Here is a 17989-nt window from a genome sequence, read left to right as displayed (position 1 = left end):
TTCATAGAAATACTATTTTAGGAGATAGTAGTGGAAGTTTTTTTTTTACGAAAACCACGGCAGGCGATTGCCGGCCTGAACTTTTTTATAAATATGTTATGTTATGGAACATACACATACAGGGTATTTTGAGGGTGAGGCAATAAGGAGTATATACATAAAAGTAAGTTAAGTTATATCCTCGAATTTCTAAGCCCAAGAAAGAACAATAGCAGAAGATACAATGTATTCCAAGATAGAAGTGCAATTGAACATGGATTAATTCAGCAATATATATGCACGCATTTTGTATGGGAGTCCACTACGTACTTCTTTCGTTTCAACCAAATAGGTGCATGTATCAATGATTCATTGTATTATGTTAGAATTTGGGCAACCCTTTTCATTTGGTATGGAAAAAATATCTTCAGAACAAGGTAGAAATGAGCCCAATGAGAAATACTACAAGCAGTCTCTGAACCTTGGAGCATTACCCAAATCAGCGACAAACCAAAAGGAAAACGTTGCTACTATAGTACCACATCAGAACTGATACAAAAGGCCCAAAAATAGCTTTAGCTATCTACATCATCAACAATCGTCATGCCTCACTATTATTTTGCAGCCACTTGATCACCAACATTACTTCCAAATGATGGTGCAGCTAAACCAATATTGTATGCAAGTAAGGAGTATATACATTACTTGACTAAGAAATTCTTAACCGGCCCAATGCTAGGGCTAAGATGACTTATCACCAATGTACTTGCCTTAAAAAACTCAGCTCTTTACGGTGCCATGAGATGATTTATTTATTTATTACACTTCTGTTGTGGCATGCTATAAGGGTATCCCCAAAGGCAGGCTCAGAGCTAGCTGACTTCCTACGTGGAGGTGAGAGAATGAGCAAAAATCTCGTCACCAGCGACGAGTTTGGCACTAGCTCGCATAGTTCCCCGGAGAACATCTAGGGCCTGTTTGGTTTCCTGACTTAGTTGGAGCCTGGCTAGGATTAGAGCCTGGTTAGGCTAGTCCTGTCCCCAGCAAGCCAACATAGGTTTGTTTGGTTGGGCTTCTATCCCTGGCCTGGTTTACATAAAAGTTTGTTTGGTTGCTTGCTTTGTTTTGCATAGAATCACCACATCTTTAACCTGATAAGGTTACCCTTTGAAGCATTGTATCGAATAGGTAGTGAGCTCCATGCCTCCATCACAGTGGTGCTGCTTTGCTCTTCACCGATGAGGATCTCCGTCGCGCCGGATGCTGACGTGCAGGTTCCTGCTGTCGCCGCGAAGGAACACGATGGAGTCCCCGCGCGACGAGCTTCTTCTAGTTGACGAACGTGCTCCACCCCGTGGTGAGCAAGTGCCTGTGCGCGCGTGCCCCGGTAGATGTGGTGGAACTTCCAAGCGGCCCCGTGCACGTCCTTGGCGACAACGGTCTGCACGGGCGGGTCAGCGACATAGTCAAGCCGTGGGAAGATGGTCTCCGCACAGTACCTCGGCACGGAGAACCCGCCACCGTTGTTGGTGTCGAACTATGTCAGTGTTTTGTCGAACAACGCTGGCTTCTCCTACTCGTACGCCGCAGCCACATAATCCTTGAGGCCACCAGCATCCGCCTCCCCGCTACGTAGCGGGACGGGGCGGATACTGGTGAAGACCTCGTTGGTGTTCGGGCCAGCCATGTAGTGCATTGCGTCGACACGGCAGGGGACCAATGCCTGGACGCGCAGCGTGGAGAGATCAGAGGGTGGGGGAGGAGTGCCGGAGGAGCAGATGTTGGCCGCTAGAGGAGGAACAGATGTGGGCCACCAAAGTTGGAGCAGATGCGGAGCTCACCATCAGCAACTTCAGAGGGGTGAGCGCGGGTGAGATGGGAGGTGAGGAGAACGGCCACAGGTGCTAAGAGAAGCCTGGCTAAAAAAAAGAAAAACGATCACCCCATGGATTTTCCTAGAGCTTGGCTAGAGGATGATTGGTGGCTTCTTAGAGCCTAGTTGAGAGTTAGCCACCCAATCAAATAGCCCCCTAATCTCTCGTTACATGTCTCTACCTCACAGCTAATGAGTTCGGTTATTTTTTTTTTATTCCGCTCCATGCCATATCAGCCGGTGATTTGGACGCCCTAAGGCCAGTCTTAGTGGTGGGTTTCATTTCCTAGTTTCCAAGACTGTTGTTGGTATTTATTAACTTGTCACTTGTTTTAATAGCCACCTATTATAAACATATATCTCCTAACATTACTTTACTAGGTTGTCATCCCTAGTGATGATGCCTGAGATGTTTGTTGGTACTACATAGCATTACTACTAAAATAATACTAAATAATTCTTTATTAATTTATGTGACTAGGAAGAATAGATATGAATATATATATATATATATATGAAAGGAATCTGCAAGCGTACAGATAATATACCATTGTAGCACTTCACCCGAGAGTATTTCAGGTATCGTTATTTGTATTTTTAGCACAGAGAAGGTCTGGCACGGACATGTATTGATAACTTATACTATTGATGGAGAAATAAACCATAACCAATGTTCTACTCATAATAGGTGTAAGTCATAGGATAAGATATATGATAAGTATTGATTAATAATAATGATAAATCACTCAGGGAGTACTCCTTTCTATGGCATTAGCATGGTCAAGTAGAATATTAGAGGAATAATTCCTAAGTCATTCTTAATTACAAGTCAAAGCATACATTGATTAGTGCAATTATACCTAGTAATCATTGTCATATCTACGAATAAGAGATATTACTAAGGAAGGTTAAGAACAAAGCTTGTTCTTCCTTCGTAACTGGACCCTACGTGCACCTATAATCGGGGAGTGGACTGCAAATGAGTCAACGGGAGTGTCACATCCACGAACTACCACATGACCCAGAATATAGGATATATCTGCAGGTAACCAAGGTATAAGCACCACGCTTACACAAATGTCGACCACCCACCCATGGATCCTTAGAGTGAGCGCTATATGAACTTATGCATGAACATGATGATAATCCAACTATACTAAATCAAAGTAGACCATAAACATTATAACGAAGAACATGAATAAGATGAATACTAATATTGTCATAATAATTGTAACTAGCTTATAAAAGTAATGGAGATACAAAAGAGAGGGGCCACAAAGATTATACCAAACCACGCTCTTGACCTGATCGGGAATCCAAGCGAAGCCTGCTTGCCTCCCTCTAGACCTAGTCTAACTAGCTATGCCCTAGAATATGATGGAGCTCTGAGGATGATTATAGTTTTTGTCTTCACAAATGACTTGATGACTGTGGTTATGCCTGGAGGTGGTAGGGGCTGGTATATATAGGCCAGAGCGTCCAACGTGAGCCATTGGATCAAACTGACTTAAAGGACAACGTAGATGCAACCTAGGAGGTGGTGGAGAACCAACATTGCAACACGGAGGCTGACAGTGGGCCCCAGGGCCCGCCCCACCGGCCGGCCCCACCTGGCAGCTTCTGCCTCTCTGTCTCGGCGTGGAGTCTTCTAGAGTCTTCTAGTGTCCGTTTCGCTATGGATAAGCGTGATTAAATCTGACATGTAGGTCCACCTTGATGGTTTTCTGAATAAACCCTATAGAAAATATAGATTCACCAAAACCTGTGGAATTTGTTAGTTTAAACCCCAAGACCTTCGTTGGTGATTATATTTATGCCCTTATGCATGTTATATTGATGGTTTATAATAGTTGTTAACTACCGTCAACAAACTCCCTCAAACTTAACCTTTGCTAGTCCCTTAGCAAAGCTAAACTTAGTAAAAAGGATCAGGATTTACGTCGATGCTTTCACTCCTTAAAAGTACACATGCGTTTAAACAAGAATTCTCCTCCGGATTAGACTAAACCAATCTGACTTTCAAACTTACCTATATTACCTTCAAACATAGGGCTTCTTAGCCTTCACTTGGGTCTTAAGTAATTGAAAGACAGAACGATCAAGTCAAGCACTATGTCTCAAGTTATTTGCTCAACCATTATTCCAGAGTTTTTATAGATTTTCAAAATAAAATTCAGAGATTACATTGTATGACACTCTCAAATCTCTCAATATATATGGTATCTGTGGATCCTCACCAAAGGCAGTAAAGTTGTTATGCCTTTTTTCTCTTCCTACAACTAAAGCTTATGTGGAGTTCATAGGTAGGGAGAAAGTATAAAAGGGCATACTTGCAATACACATATTGTAAAGTCAAACCTCGGATCCAACGAGAGTTGAGTCATATAATCAAATCAAGATGTGCATATGTGTGGATGAATGTGGTGGATATATATGGTGGCTAACCTAATTCTACTATGCTCCTTAAAAATATATCTCTCTTTTGAAACTTAGAAACATTTGCTAAAGAACATGGGTTATCTTATTCATCTCACTTTCTCTTTTTTTCAGGCGGGCATCTAAGTACCCATTGTTTTCAATATCTCAGACACTTTTGTGTCTATTTTTTCAATTCTTTTTTTTTTTTGAATAACTTTTGCATAGCCCCATGCCTCTTTTATGCAATAAAACTTTTAAGAGATAGCAACAAGAACTTGGAGCATTTATTTGATGAAAATTCCTATCAAGAATATTTTTGGTGTTTACTCCTAGTGTAGGAGTAAAACCTTTTTGAGTGGATCTAGATAGAATAGCATATTGTTGCGCCTCCCCCCAGTGTAGGGGTAGTGCATATTTGGGTGGTGTGTACGTGATCTTGATTTTAAGAGCATGACAACCCTCTCATAAGGGTCAACAAATCTTGACAAAATTCAATGCAATGTAAGCAGCATATATGTAGAAGTTTTCCTAATCTAAATATGATATAGGCTCTGGTAGGAATTTAAGCTTTGTCATATAGGAGCTTTTTTCATATTTTTTTAAAAGATAAATCTTCGAAACTTTAGTGTCACTTGGAACAAGATAAACAGCAGCTCAGACCTTCTCATATCATATCCATCAATTACCTAGACTTAGATCAAGCATATGCTACCCATGAGTTTTAAGTTAAGAGTAAATTCTTATATTAAAACCGTCGTATCCAAAACTCGGGAGAATTGAAAACTAGGTAATTAAAAGGAATTACGACAGAATAACTATTTATCATTTCCATTAAAAGAGATTATCCACAGAGTCTATTTATTTAGCTTCTTAAAAATAAAAAACTAGACACACACTTTTTATTTTGTTTTCATTTTTAAGATCACACATTACTATTATATATATATATGGCTAATACAAATATAAATAATTATTTTGCTTTTTGTTTGTTATGCATCTTTTTATTTCATTATTATTTTTAGCAACTATATAGCAAACTTAAAAATAGCAAATGAAAAGAAATACTTAGCAAGATACATGGGGGTGCTCCTCCCCTAAGCTGGATGTTGTCGTGCTCTTTCTTAGAGTGAGTCTACCAATAGAAGTCTTTCTCATCCGTCCAGAAGTAGGGTTCCTTGTGCAGCGGGTGTGACAGCGGCTTGGAAAAATGTACTTCGAATGAATAGTTTTACTCTTGATCATCCTGCAAAATACTCCAACAAGAACATCAAAACTCGTGGCACGGATTAGGATAAGGGGTTAGCGGTCAGCCATTCAGAGATTTGTTGTCCTTGGGGTTTAGACAGATTTCCTAATGGGCAAAGTTCTAATAGGATGTCTATTTATTATTTTTAGATTTTCTTATTTATATAATGCAGATAGAAAATATGCATGCATAATATATATATATATATATATATATATATATATATATATATATATATATATATATATATATATATATATTATGCCACCATAGTGAATATTCTCGTGGGTGTTTACACATCGTAAAATTACTCGCGTGGGGCTTAGGATTTTTATAATGTGATGATATACAATAATGAAACTTTTTATCTTCCATTTCTAAATGCAATGCTAATGCAGACAAGTAAATAAGCTAAAGTGAAAAGAATGCATGCAATGCTAGAAAGTAAATATAGATAACTACCGATGTTACCTCACGGCCTGGGTTCAGATTTTTTAGTCCTCCGAACAGGACTTGGCTGGAGAAAAATCTTTTACTCTTCGGGTGCATCATCCGGTCTTAGTGATGGAGACCCAGATGGCTGCACATCTTATGACGGTGTCTCTGATGGTGATGTCACCTTCTCTTTCCATACCGCTTGGTCTGTGGATTTGACTTAGGCAGAGTAGGTTCATCTTTCACAGGTTCTTCAGGTTCCTCATCTTCCTCTCAATTTTTCTTTGGGGATTGATTCTTTTGGTTTTGGGATGATCGACGTCTCCTCCTAGAGTGGGACTTTTTCGGCTGCTCATAAGTGGTATAACTATTAAAACAACAGCGTACCTTCTCTCTAGGGAATTAGAAGTGGACTTGTCTAGATCCGACGTAGATGGTCGCGTTGGTAGTGTTGAGGAACGGTCTTTTAAGGATGATGGGTGTATCATCTTCTTCTTCACCCGTGTCTAGAACCATGAAATCGGTAGGTGCAAATTGATCATGTATTCTTACCATAACATCTTTCGTTATTCCCTCCGGGAATCTGATTGATTGGTTCACCATCTACAATTGCATATATGTAGGGAACAAAGGTTCGTCACCAAATATGTATTTATATGTTACCTTGGACATTATGTTAACACCCGATCCAATATCGTAGAAGGTCTTGTGGAATATTCTTTATCCATTGGTGCACTCGATCGTTGGTACGCCTAGATCATTCTTCTTAGCAAGGAATGGTGAAGCGAGGAGGTGGTCGTACTTTGATCTGAGTGTGTTGATCATGTTAACTGATTCTTCTTTATGACTGCCTGGCTTTGTTCTTCCTCCTTCTCATATTGTTCTTCTTCTTGGTCACTGTTGTCTCTTCGGATAGGTACGGTATTTGTGGATGTCCAGGAGATTGCAAGATACAATTCTTGAAAGAAAACTTCTCCTTTCTATCCTTGATTGTGAAGCAAATCTTGGCACTATCCGCGTAGATGATGGCTTTTGCGGTGCTTAGGAAAGGTTGGCCCAAAATAATGGGTGCCCTTACATCTCCACCTGTTTCCAAAACCACAAATTCTATGAGAACATATGATTGTCCCACTCAAACAATGGCATCTTCAAGAACTCCCTTGGGGTGGCAGAGTGACTGATCTGCAAGCTGCAAACATATATTTGTGTACAACAAAGTATCTCCATTAATTTGATCATAAATTACCTTAGGCATAATGTTGACACTTGCTCCAAAGTCATACATAGCTTCTTGAAAAATGTGAGGTCCAATGGCGATGGGGATGACAGGTCTTCCTGGATCGCTCTTTTTTAGCAAGGTATAATCTATCCACCTTCCCGTCGATGGCTGTATACAATAATACGCTACATTGTGAATATCGACAAGATTTGCAGTTTCTAGATCTTCCGATTGCCCCTGAATCTTACCTTTGTCGGATGGAGGAACAGAAGCAACTAATTGAGCTATTTGTGATTCTATCATTTTATTAAAACTATGCTGGTTCTTAATGATAGAAGCAAAGCTATCCATTCTATTATTTATGTTATCTAGAATTTTATCATTGGTAACTACCTTTCTAGATAATCCCTCCATAAGTTTGGATTGGCCAGCAATTAATTCTCTCAAGGGTGGTTGTTTGAAATTATTAAAATTATTACCTTGATAGTTACCTTGGTAGTTCGGTCTCTGTTGTTGATTCCATCCTTGATTCTGCTGAGGACGAAAGTAGTTGTTGTTATTGACAAAGTTCACATCCTCATGGGTTTCAGGACAGTTGCTCTCTGAATGCCCAGTGTTTCCACACACTTCACATGTCATGCGAGAATCATGAATGTGCATAACTTCTTGCTTCTCATTGGCTCGATCTTCAAGCTTCGTCATCAACAGGTCCATCTTAGCAGATAGCATGTCTATCTCCTCGAGTTGATGCATACCTCCACCTCTCTTGTGGGTTTGAACATGTTCTTCATTCAACCTTGATTGGAGGCCATCTTCTCTACAAGAGCTATTGCAGCTGGAATGGTGAGTGACAGGAATGCACCTCCAGCAGCAGCATCCATAGTCTCATGGGTACTGTTGGTCAACCTATGGTAGAAAGTCTACATGAGTAGCCAATTCTCCATCCCATGATGAGGACATTCCGCAATGTAATCTTTAAAGCGTTCCCATGCCTTAGGGACAGATTCATCATGTTGTTGCTAAAAGCTTGAGATTCTCCCATGTAGAGCATTAATCTTGCCTATGGGAAAGAACTTTGCTAGAAAGGCAGTGGAGCAGTTATCCCATATAGTATTTCTATTTTTGTTGGCGTAGAACCATTGCTTTGCCTTTCCCAAGAGTGAGAATGGGAAGAGGTGAAGTAATATGGCATCTTGGGTTACTCCTTTGATGGTGAAAGTGCTACAAATCTCTAGGAAGTGTTGGAGATGTGCACTCGTATCTTCATGTGCCTTTTTACAAAACTGGCTTGCTTGCACCATGTTGATGAGGGCTGGTGTTGGGTTCATAAACCTGGGGTCCCTCGTAGACCAACTTCCCAACAAAAGGCCCGCCCCAAGCAGATAGTGAGCAACTTATGGGCCGACCCAAGTATCTGAACAAACAGGCCAGAAGGGTGATCCAATCACCGACCGGAAGGTCTGGCTGAGGACGAGCGGCACCCATTTTCCGCCTTCAGCCCACCTCACCGACCGAAGTGCTCGATCTGACTCTAGCTGCCTCTGGACACCCTCTCCGATCGAAAGGCCTGGCTAAAGCACTACTTCTGACTCTGACCTCGCATCTCCGACCGGGGTACACAGAAGCCCTGCTCACCGCTCTTCTCCGACTGGCGCAACCAGAGCCGACTGAGACCAATCGACTGAGGACGCCCACCTAGAAAGGACCAGGGAATGAACAGAGAAAGTAAGGCAAGGTGCTCAAATCAAACCATGATAAGGGATCGTACCTTGTACACCTGCAGGAACAGTACTCTGCAACTGCCTTAACACAAACAATGTTGTAGGCGCCGACATTTTCCTCTACAGTATTGTGGGCGCCGTTAACTCCCAAACGGTAAGGCCCCCCACATGCCTCTAGGCATCGACAGTGTTGTGGGCGCCGGGATTTACCGTACTGAGTCAACATGGTGAAACTCCTCACATGCCTCTGGGCATCAACAATATATGCAGGTACCGACATCTGCCATACCCAAACAAAGACGATGTAACCTCCCACATGCATCTGACATCCAATAGTGTTATGGGTGCCTACCATCATCCTATGCCCACTGGCGTGGGCAACAAGACTTAGAAGCATACGAACTCTCTCCCTCTCACTTGTAAGGCCATTCCCTTCATGTATAAAAGGGGATGTGCTCTCTCCCAACATTCAGGTGATTCAGATTCATCAGATCGATCAAGTTCACTAGCTCACAACCACAAAACTGCCAGGTTTAGATCTCAAGCACACGCTTGAACACTTAGCTCATAGCGAAGCTCCTGTCACCCCCGGCCCTTCCGACCGGAGTCGACCGAACCTCTTGTACACCCCATCTTTCTCCTTTTCATTTGTAACCCCACTGCAAACTTCGAGCACCTAGGCTCAGGAATAAAGTCACCGACTGATTCAAACTAGACGTAGGGCACGTTGCCTAAACTAGTATAAACCCTATGTCATTGAGTGCTAGGCCACCTCTGATCACAACATACGGTAAAACTACAAATATTTACTTGTTGGTCACTTTCTGCACCGACAGTTGACGCCGTCTGTGGGGAAGACGTTGTACATTCAACATTTTTTGGTCATTGGATGGCCCACTTTTCTGCCACCCTCGCCGTGGCGGGCTCAGGTGATACGATTCGCTTTGGCTCACTTGAGTTTCCCACTCTCCCACCACTTGGGATGTGGGTTCAACCCATCTTCGAGCCATCCCATGCCTTCCTCTTCAGAAGCCTGGACTTTATCGTCGACCGGCTCGGCGTACTACACCTCCGCAAGGAGGCTCTCGTTCTGGTGCCCATCGGAGGGGCGCCCTCCATCGGCTCTAGGACGCATGACAACTTCAACGATGCGGCATCTGCGCTTCATCCCGAGCAAACTCTCTGCTCAAACCCCGCTGTGAGTAATGTACATGTTGCTATTTACTTACTATTCTCTATCTTCCGCCAATTATCCAGAGGGATCTCGTTGTCTCTGTCGCGACGGTCGTACGACCGGTTCCCCTATGGCCTCGCATCTCCCGCGGACGTGTACGCCCGGGGGCTCTGAAGGATGCTGGTGCCACCCCCTCTCACGTCCAAATTTGTGGGGATGGCGAGCTATGCTCCCACCTGTTTCCTCGACCTTATGGATGACGATGTTGAGAGTGATGGCTCCAGCATCGGCGATGTGATGCCTAGCCACCGACCATCCTAGGAGTGCGCTATGGCGGACGCTCTAGGACAGCCACCGGTGGAAACAGAGTCCTTACAGACACACGCACCTCCAGATCCTCGTGCAGAGACCCTCGAGCTCACACGGGAGCACAGCGAGGCACTACGACAATAGTGGTTGCACCAGCCACCGACTGCGCTAGCGCGCTCGGCGCACCACACTATGCCCCATGCGCATAACCCGGCGAGTAACGCCTGGGGTCATGCTCGTCGAGCTAGCGTGTCACAGAACCGACCAATTTATAAGAGCACAAGTACAAAAATAATCGCCGAAACAATCAAATTCTCGCACTTGAGCCCATATAAACCCGGTAGTCAACTGAAACCACAAAGGATTTCAAACCAACTTGCATACAACCAAGATCACAATAATTCAACATAACATATCATACGTTACAACATTTCACAGACGGTTTGCAAATAGATTACATCACCTCAGAGTCATCGTTATTACAAAACAAGTGTTGTAAAGTACGCAGAAGCAAATAGTTTAACTTACACACCCAAGTTCAAATACAAATACCAGTTTGCTGATCACAACCCACAAAAGCATTCGAATAAGAGAAACAGAGATCATGCCCATGATCTAGTCTTCGTCACCCGCCGGGTGGAGACAATACTTACAGAAGCCCTGATGTAGAAGGTCATCTGCAACAAGAGGGAATAAACCCTGAGTACGAGAATGTACTTAGCTAGACTTACCCGTCGGAAACCAAAACAAATGACACCAAGGATCATGCATAGCTTAATTTAGTGGATTTGGCTGACACTTTCTTTTTGCGGAAAAGCATAAGTAATAATGAGCAACTCTTAACCTGAGCTAGCAGTGACTTTTAGCCATTAACCTATCATCTATATTAGCACCTATACTAAACCATCATTTGATTAAGATGCAAACATTAATAACCATAGCAGGTATAAATCGTGGCAACATTATCATCAACATCCAATTAACCATATCATTAAATTAATTGAATCTACGTTGCCGCTGCTCAGTCAAGTTCTCACTATCCGGGAGAGACGGCGATTCGAATCGATTCATATCTAGCTAGAGGGGTATTCCTAAACATAAACCCTGTTTCCCCCGTCAGGGTCGCAAACAAGTCACCTTTGGCACAATTCAGGAGTCGCGAGTCCAAACAGATCGGCATTCTTAGAGAACCACTCTGCCAAGGTTGCTCGGGACTCTAACCCGCCTTGGACTTATGCCAATAGCTCTCCGCACATCCTTCCTACCTCCAGAATGCACGCCACTGCTCACATTCCCGGCCTGAGTCGAGCTACTAGGCTTCGCGGTCGGAATGAGTTATCCGGCCAGCTAAGTGTTAGGCTGCATTCAACATGACATGAGGACGTACAGCGTATCGGTCCTTAAACGACACAGACGGAGTCACTATGTCCAAACCTACACAAGACTCCGCCCGGTCTTAATTCATTATTAACATGGTTCTTTTCCACGATAGCAAATATAGCCAACCATGATCCACCTCATCCTAAAGCTCGTAGGTGATAGGAAATCACCTGACTTCTACCGCACTAAGCATGGCTAAGCATTTAACCCATTCCTGAACTTAAATAGGATTCAAGTGCGATATCTAAACAAGGATGGGTATATAATGCAACAATTGGTTCCAACCAATTCCTATACTTAATGCATCATCAACGAATAAAAGATACTCAAGATATTTGTAAAAACATGGGAGACTTAATATGCTCTGGGGCTTACCTTTTAGGAAAGAGGACGGTTGGTGGTCAGGGCACTCAGGCAACTCCTCCTCGGCGGCTGCTTCGTCGATTGCCTGCACCTCGGGCTCCTCCTCCTGGCTCGCTCCCTCGAACTCCAGAAGCGTCACTCCCTCCGGCACACCTATTGCATGTATGCGCAAGATAAATATCATGGATGCACATGAACGAAGTTAGAAATGCTCGGGGAATGCACATGCTTACTGCAGTCCGCATTTTCCAACTTAAACTCTATTCCAATCACTTTAAATTACCAAGTTTATACAATCTAATGTATAATTGCTCATCTTCAGTTAAGGACCTAGCACCTGCACCTAAGCATGTTCTCAAGTTAGGCTAGCACCTAAACAATCAACACGAATATCGCAACTGAGCACACATAATCATTCGTATTTTAGCAAAATAGAAACTTATATAGCGGTACAGTAAATTGACCAAAATTGGAGATCTACAAATCAAAATGACAGGCAACATGACAATTTGGAAAGCTTATGAAATTGCCTACAATTCATTTTCAGACCTCAAGGCATGATTCCAAACTTTACCTGGTCGAATTTACAGAACCATATAATCAGGTCCAACAAGACAGAGAGCAAGCAAAACTGTGATCAAACTTTGAATGACTGTAGCTCCTAAACTACTAGGCCAAATGCCCCAAAATTTTGACAGGAGCTAGATACATAAGTTATCTATAACTTTTGTATTCACCACATTCCCAGCAAACCAAAATATCATGGGAAACTTTGTAAAGTTCCGAGAACTGTCCAGAAAGACATAATGCAAGGAAATATTTATTAACTTATGTTGCAAACAATTAATTGGATAAAACCAACTTTACTAACTTATCACACATATCACAAGAACACCAGAAAGTAAAGTGTTCACTACCAATTCATTTCTTTTAATGCCTTTCTTAATTTATTTAATTAATTAAGAGAAATGATAAACATATACAAGAACTACACCATTTAATCTACAAAAATTACAGTAGGTACTACATGCCCCAAGTAGACTACTATAAAAATTTCACATCATTTGAGCAAGTATAACATCCTACACAAAAATGACAAGACATAAAGGCTTAAAATGACATAATTAGGAAACCCTAGTGAAAAGTATCAAGCAACAGATTTTATATTTTTCCTAGCATACTTATGGTACTAGGACATTCCCCACAAAATTACATGGTCATTGGATTCATAGATAAATTACAAAAATTCACACAAGGATCATTTAATGATAAAAGGAAAATCTATAACTCAAAAATCATACATGCAATGACTCTCAAATTTTTACCAAAGCTTCTACTAAGCAAGAATAGCTCACCAACAAAATTTCATAATTTTTGGAGCACAGGAACTCAACATATAATTTAAACAAGTTTGCATGCATTTAGAAACACATTTCAAGTTTCAATTTAATTCATCCAAAACTTCCACTACAAGTGTTCATGTTATATTTTTCCTAAATACTACACTTCACTATGATCCTAACAAAATTGGAACCACCCAATTTGGAGCTACCAAACTCTAGATATAGATTTTATAAAATAGCATCAAAACTAGAAATAATTGAACTGGCTTTCAATTCATAGTGACTGACAGGCGGGGTCCACATGTCAGCTGGCCCACACGTCAGCGATACGAAAAACAGAGCACGACGGTTCGCTCGATGGGGACCGTGGAGCTTGCCAACGACGGCGTCTCTGGCGATGACGACGGCACCAACGTGACCGCCTCGACCTCCTGCGTCGATTGGTACCCTAACCTCGCTCTCTACCGACCCCTAAGCACCCCGGCCATGGAGCTCGGCGGCTCAGCCATGGTGCACGGCGGCGCACGGCCACGTTCCGGCTTGATCGGACCGGTAGGGATGGTAACATCATCACACAAGCATCGGTGAGTGATGGAGAAGACAAGACAGAAGCTAGGGAAGGAAAAGGAGAGCAGTGCAGTGCTGGCCACGGCGAGCGCCACTCCGGCGAGGTCCGGACGGCGGCGGAAAGCTAAATGTGACCACTACCTCGGTTCACCAGCCCAATGGCATGCTGGATGAGCTAGGTGAGGTGATGGTGGAGCTATGGGCTAACTAGAGGTGGTGATTATGCGGTGGCAAGTGAGATTGGCGATGGCGCTTGCTCAGCGTAGATGGCGGAGCCGGCGCGCTGCCGCTGCTGCTGCTGCTGTGAGCGGAGGAGGCAAAGGAGGGTGAATGAGAGTGAGCAGGGAGGACAGGAGGACGTGGCTTCAAGCGGAGGACACCGGGCAGCAGCATCAGGCTGGCCACGGCGTGCGGCGGCCACGCAGCGGCAGGGCTCTGTTGCCAGTCGGCACTATAGCATCGATTCAGTCAAGCCATCGACGCCTGACAGTGATACTTGATGACCTTCAAACTCCTAATCGGTGGTGAGTTAGCAAAATCTCCTTGAAGCAATCCTATAGAGCTATGATAGGGCTACAACATTGCTTTAGAAAGTATTAGCTAATTCTCAAAGAATCATGAGTTACATCAAGCCAAACTCAGCCACAGAAATCGGTGAATGCAGTTAACACTTAGAAATTTTTCAGTCTCCAAATCAACCCCAAAACTGACTTGTGGGTCCCTTTAGAGCATTTTTTGCACATTTTCATGACTTGGCTCCTAAACAAAGTTTGTTCCTTATAAAATTTTCTACAACTTTGCTTTAGGTTGCTTAGACATGCAAACACTCTAAGCTATACTTTTTAAACAGTCAAACTCAAGAGCTCTAGGGGTCCATAATAGTCAAACCATGACTTGGAAACCTAATTAGGCAAAATGATCAACATGAACATTGTTCCTCATGACATTCTAAGTATAACTAAGTTGCTTAAGAGAATAATTAGCCACACCACACATTGGTCACATCAAAATCAAGCATCACATGTATTGAAACAAGGAAAAACAAGTGACTTTGTTACTTCTGTTTCAAAACCATGTTTCATGTGTTTCATGAGTTTGTGGCATTGTACTAGCTAACCATGTTTCACTAAAGTGTGTTGCACATGTTGCACTTGAGTGTAGGGTTACACACTATTCACTTCCTAAAACAATCGCACATAGAATGTAACAATATGTTGCAATGTTTCAACAGCATGTTTCATACAATTCTAACTCATGAATGGGTGAATGATGCTCATGTTTATGAAATGCAAGTGCAAATGTGAAAGCCAAACACCTGAGGTGTTACACAGCACAATACCATGGACAGGGGGAACGATCCTCCATAGTTCGCTCAGGCCAATCAGAACATCACCACTGTGGTAATGCTTCTACGTGGCCTGTACGAGCCAAACGACCCTCACAAACAAGTGATCCACTGGAACCTCCGAGCACTAGTGGAGACCGCCGCCGTGCAACAAGCGAAGAGCTCCATATCATGACGTTGACTCGTGGCCTCACTCCCCACTAGAGGAATGGGGATGCAGCAGATGGGTCGCTCCACCCTATCACCGCTACAACCACTGAGCGCGGTACAGGAGGCCGCATTGGCACCTCGTCTTGGCTTGACGACCGCTCTATATCGACCGCCTGTATATGCGCGGCTCGAGCCAAACTGAGACACCCATAGCAGCGACTGGAGTCCTAGCCCTGATGGCCTAGGACCACGAACCTTTCTCCAACACCTCCAGCAAGCGCCGCTCCCGCCGCACTCCAACAGAGGCTAGGGCAAAGGCAAGGCCAAACGCTAGGATCAGGACAAGGGCCCCTCCACGCAGAGGGGGAAAAAACAAAAAAGATCGCCACCGACCGGCCAGCTCCGCGTTGGTTGCCTTGGCTGATCACACAGGCACGTAGCCCTAGCAGGACAGAAAGGACCTTGATGTCGCCTAGGAGGCCTAGAGGGGGGTGAATAGGCCTGTAAAAAATTCAACTCGAAACTCTGTTAGAATAGAGGGCGGCATTGCCGCTCTTCAAAAATAAAGCAGACAACGTTGAGATTTTACATATAGTAACCTGACCCTCTCAGCTGCTCAATCCTGCAACAAAAAGACAAAATCCAGTTCAAAGACTAGATACCACAGAAATCTCACACAAGAGAGGATCGAGCTACCAAACCCTAACAATCAGCTAGCAAAGAGCTGAACCAGCAAGAATACAAAGTGAAGCACGTGAGACACAAAATTTATCCCGTGGTTTAGCTCACCACCAAGGCTTGCCTAAGTCCATGTTGTTGAGGCATCCACAAAAGGATTGGCTCACCACCAAGGCTTGCCTTGCCCTCGTTCTCAAATCAAGAGAATGAACTCTTAAAGTGAGGGGTAATTTCTTAGCTGCAGGATGAGGTTACAAACCTCCCAAGGCTGCCACACGAGTTGGCAAGCACAAGGGCGATGCCTAGCTGGCTAGGAGCAAGCTCCAAGAGTAACAAACCCTAGAACTATTAGCCAAATGTGAACCAAATGCTCTTAGACTTTGGGAATCAGTGGATCTACTCTCCAATCGAGTTTTACAGCCTTTTCTCTCAAGTTTTGATGGTGGAAATCAAGGGTTGCTTGGGAGCTTGAAGGAGCAGCAATGGAGGAGAGAGAGGTGAGCTTTGGTCTGTTTAGTTTCAAACTAAACCATTGGAGAAGAAGGATCACTGTTGTGGGCTGGCCCAAATGGTATTTATACCTCTTGGGTCCCAACGGTCGTTTATGGGCGACACTACCGCCCTAGCCAAAATAGGTAGAATCTAGAGATTTTTGGCTAGCTGCTTTGGCTGGGTAAGAGGATATAGATCTATAGTTTTGAGCATCTGGTTGCACAGTTGACCAACTGTACTAGAATCCCTCTTTATAGTATGGCTTTTCCTAAACTCAAATTCAAAGCATAAAAGAATGTAAATGCCTTTGAGCTGGTTGCCACTTCATTTGGCAATTGAAAACTTCTATTATCGAATATGTTTTCCTCATTCTCATTATACCTTAATTATGTGACTTGAACCATTTCCATACATATGAGTTCACCTTCATGGCTTCAAGTCACTTCCACTAATGATTTGATCATCAACACAATATGACTCCTCATAGCTTGATTAGTACCTCAACTCAATGCAAGTACTCTCTTCTTCACCTTAGCCATGGTACCTCGGTCGCCAAGCCGTCGCTTGCCCTTCACCTTCGCTTAGTACCTCGAAGCCCTTTCCTTGCTATCTTCACCCTATCAAGCCATACTTAAGTCACATTATATTAAGCATCCATTGAAAAACATTTCTTCAATATTTTGATCCTTGCTTGAATATTTTCTAGATATGAATGTTGAGATCAATCAAGCTTCAGTTTGTCTCACATAGAGACATACATGGATCAACATCAATATGGTCAAGCTAATTCACGATTCCTTATTCCCTTCTCATTTTGGCTTGACATTCCAATTGATCTTTCATATATTCATCCATATAAGCAAACCAATGTAGAGACCGACTTATATCCACTATACATTGTCATTTACCAAGTATGTTTGCTTTCACATGATGCTATGATATCCCACAACATAGAAGCCATTTCATTGATTCCATTTGCATTGTTGTCTTTTGCTTGAACTAGATTGCTTCCAAAAACTTCCAATACAACAATACACAGTTTGGCATTCACTTTAACACAATGTGGCATATCATCAAGTTTGCCTACTAGTTGAACCTTGTATATACTTGTTAATACACAACCCACAAGTATATGCAATAGACTCAATTTCCTGTTCAACACTTAGCAAACTTATTAGACCTTTAATTGTGTTGTCATTCAATTTACCAAAACCCACTAAAGGGCTAGATGCACTTACAATCTCCCCCTTTTTGGTGATTGATGACAACACAACTAAAGCTTACAAGAGATTGATAA

The 17989-nt window shown here is 42.9% G+C and overlaps 1 non-coding gene across 1 annotated transcript; it reads left to right on the top strand.

Annotated features, from left to right (window-relative positions):
* Nucleotides 1–8112: 8112 nt before the first annotated feature.
* On the top strand, nucleotides 8113–8221 carry LOC136455811 (small nucleolar RNA R71). The gene has a single exon (XR_010759277.1). It is a non-coding gene; the product is annotated as a small nucleolar RNA R71 (small nucleolar RNA).
* The last annotated feature ends 9768 nt before the right edge of the window (nucleotides 8222–17989 follow it).

This window comes from Miscanthus floridulus, chromosome 5 (assembly GCF_019320115.1).
Source record: "Miscanthus floridulus cultivar M001 chromosome 5, ASM1932011v1, whole genome shotgun sequence".
Classification (NCBI taxonomy): Eukaryota; Viridiplantae; Streptophyta; class Magnoliopsida; order Poales; family Poaceae; genus Miscanthus; species Miscanthus floridulus.
The sequence above is the reverse complement of the archived record's forward strand: the minus strand, read 5'-3'. Positions and strand labels throughout refer to the sequence as shown.